The following is an 18,409-nucleotide window of genomic DNA, read 5'->3' as shown; positions in this document are numbered from 1 at the left end:
ACCAAAACCCAGCACATGACAAATGCTCGACTTACTAAATATGAGACAATTATACTGGGGTCACCAAATGTTTCTCTGAAACGATGTACTGTGTTAAACCTGGCAACTCTACTTCCTGCTGAAAGTACTGAAGTCAATAATGGAGAAGAATTTGAACCTGATTGTCTTGAGGTAACGGAATTATGTACAAACCACGATCTGATATTCAAGATACACAGTTTAAGGAAAATGATTGCATTATGTTTGTTGATGGGTCTTGTTTGAGAGATTCCATCGGAACACTGAGGGCTGGTTACGCTGTATGTACCATAGCTGGTATCATTGAAGCTTCCTGGCTCGAGAAAGTGTTTTCCGCACAAGTGGCAGAATTAATTGCCCTTACTAAGGCATGCCACGCAGCTGTGAATCTGAGAGTCACTATCTATACTGAAAGCAGATATGGATTCGGGATTGTACACGATTTCGGCCAACTGTGGTCGCAGAGGGGTTTCATGACCTCTTCTGGTTCTCCTGTGAAAAATGGTGAACAAATAAAGGATTTGTTACATGCGATTCAGTTACCTCTTGAAATTGCCGTGGTGAAATGCAATGCTCACGTTAAGGCACAAGACTTTGTGTCCATGGGAAACGGTTATGCAGATCAAGTTGCAAGGTTTTGCGCATTGAACTGTATATCATTCAAGGAACAGTGGGAATTGTTACCGCAAACTGAAAATGACACATGTTTGAACTTTGCATTAAGGGTGGTTGATACCCTAGATGAGCTAAAGACATTACAGGGTCGTGCTAGCAAAGAAGAAAAACGCTCCTGGCAAAGAATGCAATGTTTACAGAGGGCTGACGACTTGTGGGTCTCAGAGGAGGAGGAATTAGTTTTGCCAAACAGCCTTCTGTTACAATTCGCAAGGTTATATCATGGACAGGTTCACCTTGGGAAAGATGCAATGATCAGGTCATTCAAAATCGATTGGTTTAACCCAAAGTTCAGACATGCCGCGGAGGTTACCTGTCACAGGTGCATCATCTGTCAACAGATGAATGCTGGAAAAGGGACTGTGGTCACAAAGGGAGAGCTGGTGGTCCATTCAGCAAAATGCTAATGGATTTCATTGAGATGCCTGTTTGTGGAGGATTGAAGTACGTGCTAGTGATTGTGTGTGTTTTCAGTTACTGGATTGAAGCCTACCCCACACGTAGAAATGACAGTCTCACAGTTGCAAAGCTGCTACTTAGGGAACTAATACCAAGGTTCGGGTTTCCGGTCTCTATAGAATCAGATAGGGGCAGACACTTTGACAATGAGGTGATTAAACTTCTGTGTGCCGCACTAGACATCGAACAAAAGCTGCATTGTAGCTACCGCCCTGAAGCATCAGGACTAGTAGAGCAAATGAATGGTACTCTGAAGTCAAGAATGGCAAAGATATGTGCAGTTACCAATATGAAGTGGCCAGATGTATTGCCCTTAGAGCTGATGTCAATGAGGAACACCCCTGATAAGAAGACAGGACTATCCCCCCATGAGATCCTCATGGGTAGAGCTATGAGGTTGCCAGCAGTACCTACAAATGCTTTAGTGAATATCACAGATGAGATGGTGTTGGACTACTGCAAAAGTTTGACTGATGTGATTCGCTCTTTCTCTCACCAGGTAGAGGCTAACACATTGCCACTGATTTGAGAGCCAGGTCACACCCTACAGGCCGGTGATTTGGTGGTTGTCAAGAAGCATGTGAGGAAGTCGTGTTTGGAGCTGCGCTGAAAAGGGCCGTATCAAGTAATCTTGACAACAACCACTGCTGTGAAATGTGCAGGCGTTCCAAATTGGATACATGCCAGTCACACAAAGAAGGTAACGTGCCCAACTGACGAGGAACTTGAAGTGTCCAGCACAACAGTTCCAGGAAGAGAAGTCTCAGGGCCAGAAAGCAGCCAAGAAGGAACTGAGACTGCAGGAGAGCCCACTGAGAACAACCTCGTCCCTCAAACAGTGAATGAGTTCGAGAGAGGTGACAGAGTGCCTATCTCAGTAGAGTCGGCAGGAGAACTAAGTCAAGGAGAGGTTCTCCCAGAAGTAGACGGATACGGGTTGGAACTCGAATCCGTTACAGATCAAGAAAAGGAAGAAGAAGAAAGGGAAATAATAGAGAGAGATCAGAGTGTACCAGCATCCCCTGAGCCAGTTGCAGGTCCATCAAGTGAAAACACCATATTACAAGAGGAGGGTGCTGTCCAGGGTCCTGAAAAGACAAATCGGAAGAAGACGCATAAGGGTGATAACTGGCCAGAAAAAGCAGTTATAAGGATAAGAAGCATACCAAGTTATACAATAACAGAAGAAACTGATACATCCCGAGTGGAAGATCTAAGTGAAGGAGAACTGCAAGGTGAATGCAGATTGAAAAGAAAGTGAGTCGCAAACAGAAGATATACAGGTCCTGAATGGGCGTATGCTACAACATCTGAATGGCAACAAGAATTCCTAGCATTCTGTTTTGATCAAAAAGTACCAGGTCAATACTATGGTACCTGAATTAACTTGAAGAAAAGACTTTGTTAAAAATCAAAACTGAAAACTAAGAGAAAGAGACTTATAAATTATCGGATGTGACATTAGAACCTGATTTGACTTGAGAAACCTGATTGTGACAAGCTGCTAACCTGATTTGACAAAGGGGTCCTGGAGTGAGTGAAGATGCTGTAAATACATGCAGAGAGCAAGAGAGAAAAAGAGTTCTATATCGTTCTCGAGTTGATTGTTATTCTGCTAACTGATTCTATACAGACATGGCTTATAATAGAGGTAGTAATAAGAAAAGTAAGGTGTGTGGTTGGTTAAGCCTTATAATAGGTATTGTGTGTGCAATAATAATTGTGGGAGTGGTTGTGGGAATGCCGTGGTTAGATAAGAAGACTATTAACGCTACTTCAAAACCTGAAACTACAACACTAACACTGTGGGAGAGGTTTGAGCAGGATGCAAGACACTTGCATGAGGGGACTAATTCAAAGGGGGAACTTTCTACTAATGTCTTCTATCGCTTGCTGAATGAGTATGTAGAGACCATGGATGCGAAAGACTGTTATGTGTGTACCAAGATTCCTTCATCTGTGCAAGAAGGTGTTACCTATCATAGCCTTCCTCTAACATACGGGATTAGCTGTAGTACTGGGTGTAGTTGGCAGTGTGACTTTGTTTATTCCCTCTCAACAGCAAAACAATAGAGTGATTAGGTGTGCCTGGATGGGCCATCAAATAGTAGGATTGGGGGAGCGGAGCTAGGTACAGTCCCTCTTGCAACTAAATAGGCTGTGCCCTGCCTTTACACAAAGGACTTGGTATAACTGAATTGTTCAAGTAGCCAGCTTGAAGGAGGGAAGCTTAACCCCTTTGCTGCCAGGCCTTTTCCTCCTCAGGTGCTAGGCCTTTTTTGGCTATTTGGAGCAGTTCGCGCTTAGGCCCTCATAACTTTTTGTCCACATAAGCTACCCACCCCAAATGTGCGTCCTTTTTTAACAACATTCTAGGGATTCCAGAGGTACCCAGAGAAAAAAGGGCTGCAGAATAAGACTTGTGGTTTTTCCCTGAAAATGGCATCAACAAAGGGTTTGCGGTGCTAAAATCACCAGCTTCCTAGCCTCAGAAACAGGCAGACTTGAATTAGAAAACCCAATTTTTCAACACAATTTTGGCATTTTACTGGGACATACCCCATTTTTACTATTTTTTTTGCTTTCAGCCTCCTTCCAGTTAGTGACAGAAATGGGTGTGAAATGAATGCTGGATCCCAGAAGGCTAAATATTTAGACAGTAGACAAAATTCTGAATTCAGCAAGGGGTAATTTGTGTAGATCCTACAAGGTTTTCCTATAGAAAATAATAGCTGAAATAAAAAAAGATTGAAATTGAGGTAAAAAAAAACAGCAATTTTTCTCAATGTTTTACTCTGTAACCTTTTCCTGCGATGTCAGATTTTTTAAAGCAATATACCGTTACGTCTGCTGGACTTTTCTGGTTGCGGAAATATATAGGGCTTGTAGGTACATCAAGAACCCTAGGTACCCCGAGCCAATAAATGAGCTGCACTTTGCAATGGGTTTTCATTCTATACCCGGGACATAGCAATTCATTTGCTGAAATATAAAGAGTGAATAATAGGTATCAAGAAAACCTTTGTATTTCCAAAGTGGGCACAAGATAAGGTGTTGAGAAGCTGTGGCTATTTGCACATCTCTGAATTCCGGGGAGCCCATGCTAGCATGTGAATTACAGGGCATTTCTCAAATAGACGTCTTTTTTACACACTGTCTTACATTTGGAAGGAAAAAATGTAGAGAAAGACAAAGGGCAATAACACTTGTTTTGCTATTCTGTGTTTCCCCAAGTCTCCCGATAAAAATGGTACCTCACTTGCGTGCATAGGCCTAATGCTCGCGACAGGAAACGAACGTGGAAACATTACATTTTTACATTGAAATCTGACGTGTTTTTTGCAAGGTGACTTGTGGGGCTCTCAACAGGTTCTCTCACCCTGAACCCTTTGCAAACCTCAAGATTTGGCCCAAAAAAAACTTTTTCCTCACATTTCGGTGACAGAAAGTTCTGGAATCTGAGAGGAGCTACAAATTTCCTTCCACCCAGAGTTCCCCCAAGTCTCCCGATAAAAATGGTACCTCACTTGTGTGGGTAGGCCTAGAGCCCGTGAAAGGAAATGCCCCAAAACAACGTGGACACATCACATTTTCCCAAACAAAACAGACCTGTTTTTTGCAAAGTGCCTAGCTGTGGATTTTGGCTTCTAGCTCAGCCGGCACCTAGGGAAAGCTACCAAACCTGTGCATTTTTTAAAACTAGACACCTAGGGAAATCCAAGATGGGGTGACTTGTGGGGCTCTCACCAGGTTCTGTTATCCAGAATCCTTTGCAAACCTCAAAATTTGGCTAAAAAACACTTTTGTTTCTCACATTTAGGTGACAGTAAGTTCTGGAATCTTAGAGGAGCCACACATTTCCTTCCACCCAGCCTTCCCCCAAGATTCCCGATAAAAATGGTACCCCACTTGTGTGGATAGGCCTAGCGCCCGCAAAAGGAAATGCCCAAAACACTATGTGAACACATCAAAATGATCAAATACTAAACTACCTGTTTTTTCGGGGGGGGGGGAGGAACCTGCGTTTTTGGTCCTGGGATCAGCAGCCATATAGAGAAACCTACCAAACCCAAACATTTCTGAAAACTAGACACCAAGGGAACCCAGGGAGGTGTGACTTGCATGGATCCCCCAATGTTTTCTTACCCAGAACCCTCAGCAAATCTCAAATGTAGCTAAAGAAATCACATTTTACCCACATTTCTGTGTGGGATCACCACACCGGGACAAATTTCCTACCACCCATTGTACCCCTCAGTCTCCCAGTAAAAATGATACCTCTCTTGTGTAGGTGGGCCACGTGCCTGTGACAGGCCAAAAACATGTCGAAATTGAGGGGGAACCAAAGCGAGTCCAAAAGGGCAGTTTGAAAAAAACATTTTTTAGGCTGACAAGTGGTATCAGTATTGATCAGACAATGCTGGATGGTAGGAATTTTGTGGATTCCTGCAGATTCCGGAAGGTTCCATCACACAAATGTGGAAAAAATGTGTGATTTCCAGCAAAGTTGAAGGTTTACAGGGCATTGTGGGTAAGAAAATGGTGTGGGTGTATGTGAAGCACACCCCCCTGAACTCACCCAGATGTTTAGTTTTCAGATATGTCTACGTCTTGTGGATTTTTCTACATGGCAGCGTCCCAATGTCCAAAAAGTGCAACCCTCACCATCTTAAGTGGGACGATTTTGAGAGTTAGCCAAGCTCTCATGGCCCAAATGTAAAACCAAAACCCAAAATAATCAAATATCCTCCTGCTTTCCAAGGGATAAGATGTTTTAGTGTGCGGTGGAGAGCTGAAAGACTGTTACCCCCTTTAGTTCGGGTAGGGGCATAACCATGCCCATACTGGTTGGTAGCCACCACCACACTATTTTTTTTTTTTAATTCCCTGTCATCTAGTAGACTTTCTGCCCCCTGGCTAATTGCCCCATCTGCCCACTGGTGGACAGAAGAACTTTGGCCCATTTATTTTGGGTGGGGGTATGTCCATACCCCCACCCTCTTCTTTTGAAAAAACAAATCATCCCTGGTCTCTGGTGGGCTTTCTGCCCCCTTCCAAAAATAGTCCGAGCTGTCCCCAAGGGGGGCAGATATGGCCAACAGTAATGTGCCCCCATGGGGAGCGACCCTTACCCAAGGGGCTGCCCCCCTAAAGAAAACACACACATACACACAAACCAGTCCCTGGTGCCTAAGTGGTTTCTGCCCCCCGAGGGCAGATCTGCCTAATAGAAATATGCTGATCTGCCCCCAAGGGGAGCAGAAATGGCCTAAAATAAATTCCCCCCCCCCCCCCCAGGGGAGCGACCCTTGCCTAAGGGGTCGCGCCCTTGCGTGAAATTGGCACACAAAAAAAAATCCCCTGTGCCTAGCTGTTTCTGCCCCCCTTGGAGGCAGACCAGCCTAATAAAAATAGACCGATCTGCCCCCAAGAGGGGCAGAAATGGCCTAAAATAAATTTACCACCCAGGGGAACGTCCCTTGCCTAAGGGGTCGCTCCCTTTGTGTGAAACTCCCTCATGTCTAGTGGTTTCTGCCCACTTTGGGGGCAGATTGGCCAGAATAAAAAATAAGCCGATCTGCCCCCAAGGGGGGCAGAAATGGCCTAAATACAATTTGCACCCCAGGGGAGCGACCCTTGCCTAAGGGGTCGCTACCCATACATAAAAACATAGAGTAAACACAAAATACATATATCCCTGGTTTCTAGGGGTTTCTGCCCCCCTCGGGGCAGATCCGCCTAATTATAACAGGCCGATCTGCCCCCGGGGGGAAGAAAAGGCCTAAAAATATTTTGCCCCCCTGGGGAGCGCCCCTAGCCCAAGGGGACACTCACCTTTTGTATAAATAAAATACAAATTCCCTGGTGTTTAGTGGTTTCTGCTCCCCCTTGGGGGCAGATTGTCCTAATAAAAATAGGCCAACATGCCCCCATGGGGGGCAGAAATGGCCTAAATACAATTCACCCCCCAGGGGAGCGACCCTTGCCTAAGGGGTCGCTCCCCATACATAAAAACATAGAGTAAACAAAAAATATATATATCCCTGGTGTCTAGGGGTTTCTGCCCCCCCTGGGGGCAGAACGGCCTAATTATAATAGGCCGATCTGCCCCCGGGGGGGCAAAAAATGCCTAAAAATATTTTACCCCTCTGGGGAGCAGCACTTGCCCAAGGGGCCACTCCCCTTATGCATAAGTATTCAAAAAAACTATTCCCTGGTGTCTAGTGGGTATTTCTGATGCCGGTCGCATCGCGATCGGGCAGCAGAAATGCTTGCAGAGACATGAAATGAAAGGCCTTTCTTTTCCTTTCATGCCTCTGCCTGCCCCTTCCTTCCGAACAGAAGAGAAATGCTGAGCATTTCTCTTCCGTATTGCGCTGGAAGCATGCTTCCAGCGCAATGGGAGGTGACCTCTGATGAGGTCAGCACGCGATCGTGTGCTGATGTCATCAGACGTCACTGGGAGGGGATCAAGGAGGGTCGGGTGGAAGAGGAAGCAATTCCCCTTTCATCCCTCACGGGGTGTGGGTGGGCCAGGTGCAGGATGAGCTGGTCTCCTCCTCGGCACACGAGCGACTTGGCCCATGGCGAGACCAGCTCGTTCAAGGCACCCAAAGGGTTAAAGAACTTCAAAGGATTTTCTCTGAAACTTCTTCCACTTCAAAGCAAGTACCAGATATATACATATTGGACCCTCAGACTCAACTCTTCAGTACATATCTCGTCCTGTGGAAGTCTCAGAAGAAGGACTGCTGTTTTGTTTTGCTGCAAGAAGGACTGACACTCTGCTGCCCTGCTGTGTTGCCATGATGCCCTTCTGTCTGAGTAAGAAGGGCTGGAGATGCACCTTGGACCGAGGACCACCAGAGTGACTCCAAGGGCTAGTTGACTGGCCTCCTGATCAGAGCCTCGAGGCCATTAAAGGCTCCCCAACATCCTGCCTTAGTCCCTGAACCCAGCTGAATCAAATTCCTGACCCCCAAGTGGTGCCACCCCAGTCCTGAGTTGTGGAAGGTGGACCTGAAGGTGCACTGCCCATCTGTGGTCTCAGCAGAACCAACGAAGTGCATTACATCACCTTGCCAAAGTCTGCATTGGAACCACTGTACAATGCATTCCAGATGCAGGACTTTGCATCTCAGCCTTGCAGACCATCGGAACTGCTGCTGCTCCTTGCGGCTCTGCGTAATGACCTTGTATCGTCCACTATAGCTTACGGGATTCCCTGCTGTGTGACACATCTTAATGCAAGGACGTCACATTGCCCACAGCAGCCCCGGGAACCATTCCTGCATGGCTTATCTCCTTGCATGGACCTTGCATCACCTCAGGTGCACAGCACATCCTCAACGCAGTACTTCACATCGTTCCACAACCATGATTTAAGGTTCTGTTCAACAGGCCTAACTTGGTCCCCATATCCGGCCTGTGCTCCATTGCAGTCAGCCTGAACTTGTGGTTCTGTCCTCGTCTGGCATGACCTGATAGCACAGTTAGTACTTTGTGCTTTTTGGCACTTTTTCACTTAAATCTTAAAAAATGCATATTATTGGTTCTGTTGATCAGATTTTTGTCATTTTGGTCTTAAATTTTTTAATAAATTTTAATTTGATTTTTCTTCTGTTATGTCTTCACTTTATTACTCTTTGTAGTGCTGCACAAATACTATACACATTGCCATTAAGTTAACCCTGATTGTTATTGTGCCAAGCTACCAGGGAGATAAGCACGGGTGAATTTGGGGTTTGCTTGTGTTTCACTCTGATATAGATTGTGGTTGCTTGTGGAGTCCCCCGGGGTTCGATACTGCCTCCTACCATCTCCAGCCTTTTCACAGAACTCCTTGGTGCTCTACCCACAGATAGCCACATCAAGACTCACCAATATGCTGATGGTGCTTGACCTATATGAGGTGTGAAAAATGCACCCAGAGCAGAAATAATGGCCTGAATCTGGGGAGGCGCCTTTCTTCCCCTTACAGGAAGATCAGGTAAGGTGGACCCAGGGACTTCGTTAACTTGTAAAGATCCTGTCCCTTCACGAGCAAATATAAGATGTAAGGTGACACCTGGGGAAAGCAAACATTTGTTCCCCCAGCCAGTCAGGCTCCAAATCCAATGGAAGGGAAACTAATTGCAAACCACTCTTGAAGGTTCCTGCTTTTTTCCTTTTTGAGGAAAAGTAAGTGCCAGGCCATAAAAATTAGTGCCGTTGTGCCCTACCTGCAACCACTGACTCAAATAAAGCACTGCAGACACACATACTCACTCACACGCACACCTTCTTACACACTCACTCATAAACATGCACACATCATACATTTAAAAAAAGTTTTTCAGTTATGTCAGCTACCAGCCAAGATCCTATTCAAGCTCTGGGTACTCCATTTTCTGTTTCAAATATAGTGAATAAAAAGTTTATCATTCACTATGTGGGCAGTAAATAATTTGTAGAAAACAAGGAGGCTGGCCCCCTGACACCTGTGTAGGTGAGCTACCTCTGCGTTCTTGGCATTGATTTTGTCACATCTGAGGCCACGAATAGCAAAGATAGTGACAGGTGTTGCCAGAGGTATGTGAAGGGTCATAGCTGTGATCCCTGGAGGCTCCAAATGACGTGCAATAATAGCTGATAATGCCTGGGTTCAGCCACCCCGAAAAGCAGCCCATTGGTCATTCCCTTACCAGGAGTCTTCTTGTGCCCTTTATGGCCAGCCCAAGCTTGCGTTTCTTACTCTGCATGTAGAAAAGTGCCACAGACCGGAATTACTAATGTCCTAGAAATACTGATGGTAGGCGTGCTGTCTCACTATTCTTAGCATCACTATGAGAGGTCTTTGCCATGGGCATAGCTGCCAATGTTGCATCACTACTAGAACCCATGTGTCTGAGCCCCTCTTCACCCCAACTATTGTTGTCTTTTACTAGCTAACAATGCAAACAAGGGCCCATTTATTTCCTTTCGTCGGGCCCCGTGGTACCCTTGCCACGCCACAGTGCTTTGCACATACAGAAGTTTAGTGCCAGCATCACATTGTTGTGGGCACTTTGCACGAGTTGATGACAGGACATGCAGGTCTGGGCAAGATGTTAATTACGATGGAGTAATTGGCGTAATTTTGGAAGTTTTGCATAACAACATTGCACAAAAAAACCAAGATTACGCCATTAATTCACATTGTGTAATTTGGCGCACAAATGTTAATGCAAGTTGTGCCGTTTTGGTAATTTTTTAACAAGAACGGCATTTCAGGTACATTATTTTCCCGAGTAGACTATTTGGGTAAATTTTTAGTGGAAAACTATACATCTGAACACAAGTGTTTATAGCGCGAGCAGGAGTTCCTCTAGTATGGATGGTCAACAAATTATGCATAATTTTGAGTATTTTCCCAGTAATTTTGCGAATTTTTGCTACTCAAAATTACACAAATTACGCCTACCTATAGTTATGATGCCAGGTCAGTCCATCATTTGTTCCGTATGTCAGTCAGGTTGGAGACTTAAGCTGTGTATAAACCATGTACCACCGAATACTGAATACAATTAAAATCCAGCTGGCTAGGACAGAATGTTTAGACCTTTCTTATGACCCGCGGGTTCATTGGTTGTCTTTGTCTTTAATAGTATTTCACTTCCGACAATAAAATGAAGTTGCCTGTGAGAAATATTTTCTTTTATAGCTATTTTATGTTCTTTAGCTTTGAATTCTGTCAAGTTGTAAAAGTGTTTCCGCCCGGTTTCGAACCGGGGACCTTTCGCGTGTGAGGCGAACGTGATAACCACTACACTACGGAAACCCACATGTGAGCACTGTTGCGGTGAACTCTCAGGACTTCTGTTCCCCAGTCGGTATGGAGTATTCTGCATATTTTGACGGTCACCCTGACTGTGAGGATTTCCGATATTATTAACGTTTTAGAGTTATTTTCATAACATTTTATTAAGAAGAAAAACCTACATTTTCTAAACTCCATTTTGCACCTTTTTATATGTTTCAATCAGTTCGGCTTGAAGAACATGAAACCAGGAATGTGGGGACAGAGGAGTTTTGTCGCGGGGGCGGGGGGAGCTGCACCCCCCACAGCTCGTAAACCTGCACCCCGAGGGGGGATCCTGAGCTGCAGAATAAAAACACAACATCTTTCCCTGGTGACTCGTTCTGTGACTTTTGTCATTTCCTGCCGCAGTGACTTCCCTTTCCAGTAACGCAGCAAAAAAACAATATTTTCCCTTAAGAATCAATGGCAAACGACTTTTACGCACAATATGTAGAATGTCGGGGAGAGATGATTATTGATCTGTGCCCAATAAGGACAGGAGGCGGGAGGGGGGAAACCTTTTGTATTGAGGCTCGTGAGTCATCAGCAGAAACACAAATGACTCTCTCCCCCTCTTTGGGCAGGAAGCCGTCTGACTGCAGGGACAAACGTCAGGAAAAGAAACTGGGCACTAGGATGTGTCGTCCTCGTATACACTTCCAATTCAGCCACTAGTGCTACGTGCAACACTGTCAGGATGGCCGAGCGGTCTAAGGCGCTGCGTTCAGGTCGCAGTCTCCTCTGGAGGCGTGGGTTCGAATCCCACTTCTGACATATTTTCTTTAATTTTGATACTTTCTTTTGAACTTGTTTTTACTACCTTCCACTGAATTACAAACGAGTTCAACAGTATATAAACATAATGTTTTAATAAATTAACGCTACGGTCTATTTTCCCTTTCTTCAACTTCATGCATGCAGGTGGCTTTTGAGACAGTAAATCACAGAATGGCCAACAAATCGAGCAAAGGGGCCTTAGATAAATACCTTGACTCTCTTTCTCAAGAGCGTGGCTATCAATGGTGCAGCAGGTTCAGTGGCACCAGGGTCCTTTGTGTTTCAATTGCAGCTGTATGTTTATTGCTTCCATACTCCGGGAATGGGGGTTCAACCTCCATGCTTGAATAACGAGACCCTTACTATGGACCTGCTCTGATTGGAAGAGGCACCCCTACACAGGTTGCACTCGAATGTCGCAGGAGACCACGGGGCAGCCTCAGCACACAGCCCAATACAAGTAACCCTCACTGCAGGGCGTTGCCACAAATGGTGCTCCCAGATGTTCATTATGTTATGTCTTCTGAACTCATGGGGATTTGGAAAAATACAAGTGTCACAGAAAGAACAAGTGTAGCATATGAGCCACATCCATTCAGCAGCAAATCAGCCACACCTATTCAGCAGCAAATGAACCACACCCATTCAGCAGCAAATAAGCCACGCCCATTCAGCAGCGAATGAGCCACACCCATTCAGCAGCAAATAAGCCATGCCCATTCATCAGCGAATGAGCCACACCCATTCAGCAATGAATGAGCCACACCCATTCAGCAGCAAATGAGCCACGCCCATTCAGCAGCAAATGAGCCATGCCCAATCAGCAAGATAAGGATACGACCTGTAGCGGGTGGTGCACTTTGGAGTGCACTATCGCAAATATATTTTTAAAGCCTGGTGTGGTAGAGCACCGTCATTTACAGAAAGCACATTTTCAATTGAAATGGCCACAAACTTCCCACTGACATGCAGTTTTACTGATAAAAAAATATATAGCATGCAAACAAAAATGTGTAGAAATCACTTTTCAACACATTTATCATTTGCACAGCATCAATTGTCTTGATTTGCTCCTATTAAAATCTTTGTTTCCATCACACTTCAGAATTACAAAAAAAATGTGGTGTGTGCTCAGAAAAAAAACCTGACATCCTACAGAAGTGGTTCTCAACCTTTTGACTCCTGTGGACCCCCACATAATCATTACTGTAACCCAGGGTCCCCGATGAATCGCTATTGGAATCTTTATACATACCCCATATGGTGAAGCTCTGAATGGATTGGTATTGTCACTAAACCTAATCTTTCCCTTGGGCAATAAGGATAGACAGAATTAAAATGTACCCACATTTACTGCTCGGGGACAGGGTTCTATAAACTGATTTTGTTTTAATCTCAAGTGATTTGGCCCAGTGCTCAGTTGATTACAATATTCACTCCCTTCCATTTAGTGACCACAATCCCGTTGGTTTAAGAATCAACTATCTTAATATATATAGACCATTCCCAAAAGTAACACCTCAGCTATTATGCTAGCAAAAAACGGGGTGCGTCTTGGGTGGGACGCTATTAAACTGAAAGAATTTTCAGAAAACCTCTTTATAAATAACTACAGGGATCTTTTGGGTTGTCTTTCGGTGTCACCTAACCTTGTAATTTTAAAGTTCTATGTAATAATATTGTATGTTGGGTTGACCCCAAATAATCCCCCTAAAATATGTCAGGGTCATGCCGGGTTCTCTAAAGAATGTACATTTGCACAGCGGGGGCTAAAAGTATCCACTAATGCCACGCCACGCGATATTTTAAAACTTAGACTGGCGAGATCTAATCCCAGAGGAAGCTCATGGCCTCCAGTAGCTCCTTGAAGGCTTCAGTGAGTTTATGTTGCGCCTCAAACTGAAACTTAACCAGCAGAATTCGTTTGCCATGTCTTGTGGTCCAAACAATCTTAAATAGAGATCTTTGATCTAGGAGGTAGGTTGATTGAAAAAACCTCCACTTTTAATTATTTGGGTTTTTATTCCACAAAAACAGGAAGTGGGAGACGTTAACAACTGTCTGAGCACAACAAATGGGGGCGTCGGGGGAGGAATCTCTAAGTTTTCCTCTAAACTGGGGCATAAAACCGTCCAGGAGCTCCTCCAGATTTATAATAGTAAATGCACAGCATTAGGCACTCGCGGGCAGGAGTTTGGGGTTCTGCTCCTGCAGGGAAGCCTCAAGCTGTGGAAAACACATTTCTGTGTAGACTTACTGCCACACCTCCAACAACTGCAAGCGTCATTTCACATACAGAATTGGGAGTGGCCTATGTAGACAATCGTATTGAATTAACAACTTTATATTTGTGGCCAGGGTCGGCTTTAGGGCGGAGCGAGCGGTGCAGCCGCCTGGGGGGGGGGGGGGGGGGGGGGTGACCTGGATGGGGGGGGGGCACTGTGTTTAACAATAAACTTACAAAACTTGCGATTTAAAAGCACCTGCTGAAAAGTTCCTTGTGTGTCCAGCCTTCAGGAAGCAATTACATTGTCAAGATAACTCTTGTGACTAATGTTCTTTCCAGAGAGAGAGAGATTGGTGTTTTGTTCAGTGGCAGCTTTGAGCCGCCATAGAGTAGCGCAGAGGGTTAATGTGCCTGATGCAAAGAAAATATATTTTATGCGGATAGATAAGCAGCTATCCAGCGCTTTAAAACAAATGAAATGTATGTGGGAGAGGGACTATGGAGAGATAAGCGGCAGTTTTGCCGGGTGGTAGTGAGGGAATCCGAGGAGATGGCCATGGGGTGGTGGGCGCCAAAAAGTACTGTCGCACAGGCCGCCACCAGCGCTAAAGCGGGCCCAGTTTGTGGCGAAAGATATGGCGCGTCCCACAAGCACATTTTTCTAGGTAGGTTCTGCTGGACCGTCTGACTCAGAATAATGCCGGATCAATTTCATGGCTATCCTATTTAAAGGCAGTGCTTAATTTGTGCTTGTTGTTTTCGGTGCTGAGCACCGGCACTTATTTTTGAGGGCCGGGGCTTATTCTTCTGCCTCAAGCATTTGCTGGGAGCAAAAGACACACATAAGAAAGGCAGAGGAAAGGAAAACCGAAAAAGTGCCACAAAAGGAGAAAGTAGAAAGCTGCTAGAGTGAGTTGAAGGGCAGGGAGTGTATTTTATGGATTGAAGAGGCCGAGATGGCTTCAGGATTACGTTCTCTCAGCATCCCGTGTTCCCACATTTAATTGCAGCAGCCTCGTGTTTAAGAGGAGGGCTTTGGGCACCGGCACGTCTTTATTTACAAAATAAGCACTGTATAAAGGCCACTTTTTATAACCTGGGGTGTGGTGACTATTTTGATAATCCAGAACAGATTACCTCTGACTCAAGAGAAGAGAGAGTAAAACAGAGGTATGACTCCTATAGAGAGGAATCCAGACTGCTGCACATGCTGGACATGCCAACGGCCACGCGTTAAATTCAGCGTGGCACCCAGTAAACACGTATTGTTTATTTTATTTGGGTTCCTTACGATAATTAAGTGCAGTATGAACTCTGCACTTTAGTAATGACTCTCTGTAATGCACACTTTATGTTAAATAACATCTTCTATCGTTGCATATCTATTTTCACTGGCATGGCGGAGGTATATACATTAAATTATCACAATGGGCTTATAGCACGTGGGACACAGTTATTGTGTATAAACTACTGTTCTTAAGTTTCTTATTATCTGTCGTTCTTGCGCCAGAGCACGTGTTAATATGAAAGAACATCATTAAATGCTCAGAACAATATATAGGAAGTGGGTAGTGACTTCACAGAGCCATGTACTCTTAACTGTATGATTGGGGTTACCCTCAGCCCTCCTCATGACGTCAAACACTGAAAGGGGGGGGGGGCTTGTCAACTAGTAGTGATACAGAAGCATGCTTGTGTCAGAGTGGGCGGGGTTTACGGCTCGCATCTGACTACCCACCTGTGCACTCACGTGTTATACGAGATAAAGGACCTCTGTGTATTTATCAGGATATGACAAGTGAGCTCAGATCTTCGTGCTCTGTAATGGAACTCAGTCCACGTCTATGTGTTTCTAGGTGGTTACGACCATCCTCTGTGACGTGCAATGTCTTTGTGCAGTTGAAAGTACATTAACATGAGTATCGTGTGGGTAATTGACTGGGGTTTGCTGTAGGAGGCTGGACTGGCTTGTAGTGAGTACCAAGGGGTACTTGCACCTTGCACCAGGCCCAGTTATCCCTTATTAGTGTATAGGGTGTCTAGCAGCTTAGGCTGATAGATAATGGTAGCTTAGCAGAGCAGCTTAGGCTGAACTAGGAGACGTGTGAAGCTACTACAGTACCACAAGTGTCACTTGCACAATATCATAAGAAAACACAATACACAGTTATACTAAAAATAAAGGTACTTTATTTTCATGACAATATGCCAAAGTATCTTAGCGTGTACCCTCAGTGAGAGGATAGGAAATATACACAAGATATATGTACACAATACCAAAAATATGCAGTATAGTCTTAGAAAACAGTGCAAACAATGTATAGTTACAATAGGATGCAATGGGGACACATAGGGATAGGGGCAACACAAACCATATACTCCAAAAGTGGAATGCGAACCACGAATGGACCCCAAACCTATGTGACCTTGTAGAGGGTCGCTGGGACTATTAGAAAATAGTGAGAGTTAGAAAAATAACCCTCCCCAAGACCCTGAAAAGTGAGTGCAAAGTGCACTAAAGTTCCCCCAAAGACAAAGAAGTCGTGATAGAGGAATAATGCAGGAAAGACACAAACCAACAATGCAACAATGGTGGATTTCCAATCTAGGGTACCTGTGGAACAAGGGGACCAAGTCCAAAAGTCACAAGCAAGTCGGAGATGGGCATATGCCCAGGAAATGCCAGCTGTGGGTGCAAAGAAGCTTCTACATGACAGAAGAAGCTGAGGTTTCTGCAGGAACAAAAAGGGCTAGAGACTTCCCCTTTGGTAGACGGATCCCTCTTGCCGTGGAGAGTCGTGCAGAAGTGATTTCCCGCCAAAAGAACACCAACAAGCCTTGCTAGCTGCAAATCATGCAATTAGCGTTTTTGGACGCTGCTGTGGCCCAGGAGGGACCAGGAGGTCGCAAATTGTACCAGGAGGTAGAGGGGACGTCAAGAAAGACAACGAGCCCTCTCAGCAGCAGGTAGCACCCAGAGAAGTGCCAGAAACAGGCACTACGAGGATGTGTGAAACGGTGCTCACCCGAAGTTACACAAAAGAGTCCCACGTCGCCGGAGACCAACTTAGAAAGTCGTGCAATGCAGGTTAGAGTGCCGTGGACCCAGGCTTGGTTGTGCACAAAGGATTTCCGCCGGAAGTGCACAGGGGCCGGAGTAGCTGCAAAAGTCGCGGTTCCCAGCAATGCAGTCTAGCGAGGTGAGGCAAGGACTTACCTCCACCAAACTTGGACTGAAGAGTCACTGGACTGTGGGAGTCACTTGGACAGAGTTGCTGTATTCGAGGGACCTCGCTCGTCGTGCTGAGAGGAAACCCAAGGGACCGGTAATGCAGCTTTTTGGTGCCTGCGGTTGCAGGGGGAAGATTCCGTCGACCCACGGGAGATTTCTTCGGAGCTTCTAGTGCAGAGAGGAGGCAGACTACCCCCACAGCATGCACCACCAGGAAAACAGTCGAGAAGGCGGCAGGATCAGCGTTACAGAGTTGCAGTAGTCGTCTTTGCTACTTGCAGTGTTGCAGGCTTCCAGCACGTCAGCAGTCGATTCCTTGGCAGAAGGTGAAGAGAGAGATGCAGAGGAACTCTGATGAGCTCTTGCATTCGTTATCTAAAGTTTCCCCAGAGACAGAGACCCTAAATAGCCAGAAAAGAGGGTTTGGCTACTTAGGCGAGAGGATAGGCTACTAACACCTGAAGGAGCCTATCAGAAGGAGTCTCTGACGTCACCTGGTGGCACTGGCCACTCAGAGCAGTCCAGTGTGCCAGCAGCACCTCTGTTTCCAAGATGGCAGAGGTCTGGAGCACACTGGAGGAGCTCTGGACACCTCCCAGGGGAGGTGCAGGTCAGGGGAGTGGTCACTCCCCTTTCCTTTGTCCAGTTTCACGCCAGAGCAGGGCTAAGGGGTCCCTGAACCGGTGTAGACTGGCTTATGCACATCTGTGCCCAAGAAAGCATTTCCAGAGGCTGGGGGAGGCTACTCCTCCCCTGCCTTCACACCATTTTCAAAAGGGACACCTCTCTCAGAGGAAGTCCTTTGTTCTGCCATCCTGGGACAAGCCTGGCTTGACCCCAGGGGGGCAGAAACCTGTCTGAGGGGTTGGCAGCAGCTGCAGTGAAACCCCAGGAAAGGCAGTTTGGCAGTACCAGGGTCTGTGCTACAGACCACTGGGATCATGGAATTGTGCCAACAATGCCAGGATGGCATAGAGGGGGCAATTCCATGATCTTAGACATGTTACATGGCCATATTCGGAGTTACCATTGTGAAGTTACATATAGGGAGTGACCTATATGTAGTGCACGCGTGTAATGGTGTCCCCGCACTCACAAAGTCCGGGGAATTGGCCCTGAACAATGTGGGGGCACCTTGGCTAGTGCCAGGGTGCCCTCACACTAAGTAACGTTGCACCTAACCTTTACCAGGTAAAGGTTA

At 45.7% G+C, this 18,409-nt stretch overlaps 1 protein-coding gene and 2 non-coding genes across 3 annotated transcripts in view; 1 reads left to right on the top strand and 2 right to left on the bottom strand.

Moving 5' to 3' along the window:
• Positions 1-18,409, bottom strand: part of LOC138276470 (neurofilament medium polypeptide-like) — a 120,050-nt gene that overhangs the window by 24,554 nt on the left and 77,087 nt on the right. The gene's annotated exons all lie outside the window — the stretch shown is intronic.
• On the bottom strand, positions 10,879-10,951 carry TRNAV-CAC (transfer RNA valine (anticodon CAC)). Its single transcript has one exon. It is a non-coding gene; the product is annotated as a tRNA-Val (tRNA).
• On the top strand, positions 11,664-11,746 carry TRNAL-CAG (transfer RNA leucine (anticodon CAG)). Its single transcript has one exon. It is a non-coding gene; the product is annotated as a tRNA-Leu (tRNA).

The sequence above is a fragment of the Pleurodeles waltl genome, unplaced genomic scaffold (assembly GCF_031143425.1).
Source record: "Pleurodeles waltl isolate 20211129_DDA unplaced genomic scaffold, aPleWal1.hap1.20221129 scaffold_39, whole genome shotgun sequence".
Classification (NCBI taxonomy): Eukaryota; Metazoa; Chordata; class Amphibia; order Caudata; family Salamandridae; genus Pleurodeles; species Pleurodeles waltl.
This window is presented reverse-complemented; position numbering and strand designations above follow the sequence as displayed.